The following is a 2,801-nucleotide window of genomic DNA, read 5'->3' on the forward strand; positions in this document are numbered from 1 at the left end:
TATGTCATATTGTTCCACTAAATATGTCATATTGTCCCACTAAATATGTCATATTGTTCCACTAAATAAGTCATATTGTTCCAATAAACATGTCATATTGTCTCACTAAAAATGTCATATTGTCCCTTTAAACATGTCATATTGTCCGACTTCACATGTCATATTGTCCTAATAAACATGTCATATTATCCAACCAAACATGTCATATTGTCTCACTAAACATGTCATATTGTCCTACTAAACATATCATATTGTCTTCCTAAACATGTCAAATTGTCCTACAAAACATGTCATATTGTCTCACTGAACATGTCATATTCTCCAATTAAACATGACCTATTGTCTCATCAAACATATCAAATTGTATAACTAAACATGTCATATTGTCTAAGTTAACATGTCACATTGTCCCACTTAACATGTCATATTGTCTCACTTCACATGTCATAGCATACCACATAACATGTCATATTGTCTCACTTTACATGTCATATTGTTCCACTAAACATGTCATATTGTCCTACTAAACATCTCATATTGTCCCACTAAACATGTCCTATTGTCTTACTAAACATGACCTATTGTCTCACCAAACATATCAAATTGTCCCGCCAAACATATAATATCGTCCCACTCAACATGTTATATTGTCTTAAAAAAAACATGTCATATTGTCCCACTAAACATGTAAAATTGTCCCACTACACAAGTCATACTGTTTCATTAAATATGTCATATTGTCTCACTAAACACGTCATATTGTCTCACTAAACATGTCATATTTTACCACTAAACATGTCATATTGCTCCACTAAACATGTCATATTGTCCCACTAACCATGACAATATAACATGTTTATTGAGACAATATGACATGTTTAATGGGACAATATGCCATGTTTAGTGAAAAAATATGACGTGTTTAGTAGGACAATATGACATGTGAGTGGGACAATATGACATGTTTAGTGGGACAATATGTCATGTTAAGTTAGACAATATGACATGTTAAGTGGAACAATATCAAATGTTAAATGACACAAAATGACATGTTAAGTGGGACAATATGACATGTTTTATGGGACAATATAACATGTCAAATGAGACAATATGACATTTTAAGTAAGACAATATAACATGTTAAGTGGGACAATATGACATGTGAGTGGGACAATATGACATGGTTAGTGGGACAATATGACATGTTTAGTGGAGCAATATGTCATGTTAAGTGGGACAATATGACATGTTAAGTGGGACAATATGACATGTTAAATGACAAAATATGACATGTTAAGTGGGGCAATATGACATGTGAGTGGGACAATATGACATGTTTAGTGGGACAATATGACATGTTCTATGTGACAATATAACATGTTTATTGAGACAATATGACATGTTTAATGGGACAATATGCCATGTTTAGTGAAACAATATGACATGTTTAGTAGGACAATATGTCATGTTAAGTGAGACAATATGACATGTTAAGTGGGACAATATGACATGTTAAGTGGGACAATATCAAATGTTGAATGACACAATATAACATGTTAAGTGGGACAATATGACATGTGAGTGGGAAAATATGACATGGTTAGTGGGACAATATGACATGTTTAGTGGAGCAATATGACATGTTTAGTGGTACAATATGACATGTTTAGTGAGACAATATGACGTGTTTAGTGAGACAATATGACATATTTAGTGAAACAGTATGACTTGTGTAGTGAGACAATTTTACATGTTTAGTGGGACAATATGACACATTTATTGACACAATATGACATGTTTTCTCGGACAATAGGTCATGTTTAGTGGGACAATATGACATGTTTTTTGAGACAATATAACATGTTGAGTGGGACGATATTACATGTTTGGCGGGACAATTTGATATGTCGTATTGGCTCACTAAACATGTCATATTCTCCTACAAAACATGTCATATTGTCCCATTAAATATGACCTATTGTCCTAGTAGGCATGTCATATTGTCTTTCTAAACATGTTATATTTTCCCACTTAACATGTCATATTGTCCCAATAAACATGTTATATTTTCCTACTTAACATGTCATATTGTCACATTCAACATTTCATATAAGCAAACTAAACATGTCATACTGTTTCATTAAAGATGTCATATTTACTTGCTCACACATGTCATAATGTCCGACTAAACGTGTCATATTGTTTCACTTAACATGTCATGTTGTCTTAATAAACATGTCATATTGTCCCACTAAACATGACCTATTTTCCCACCAAACAAATCAAATTGTCCCACTAAACAAGTCATATTGCCCCACTCAACATGTCATATTGTTTCACTAAACATGTCATATTGTCTCACTTAATATGTCATATTGTCTCACAAAACATGTCAAATTGTCTTACTTAACATGTCATATTGTCTCACAAAACATGTCATATTGTCTCACGTAACATGTCATATTGTCCCATTAAACATTTCATATTGTCTCAATAAATATATCATATTGTCTCACTTAACATGTCATATTGTCCTACTTAATATGTCATATTGTTTCAAATGATATGTCATCTTGTTTTACTAAACATGTCATACTGTTTCGCTAAACGTGTCATATTGTTTCACTTAACATGTCATATTGTCCAACTAAACATGGCATATTGTCTCACTAAACATGTCATATTGTCCCACTCAACATGTCATATTGTCCCACTAAACATGTTATATTGTCCCATTAAACATGTTATATTGTCCCACTAAACATGTAATATTATCCAACTCAACATGTCATATTGTTTCA

Source organism: Mizuhopecten yessoensis, unplaced genomic scaffold, assembly GCF_002113885.1.
Source record: "Mizuhopecten yessoensis strain PY_sf001 unplaced genomic scaffold, ASM211388v2 scaffold4505, whole genome shotgun sequence".
In the NCBI taxonomy this organism is placed as follows: Eukaryota; Metazoa; Mollusca; class Bivalvia; order Pectinida; family Pectinidae; genus Mizuhopecten; species Mizuhopecten yessoensis.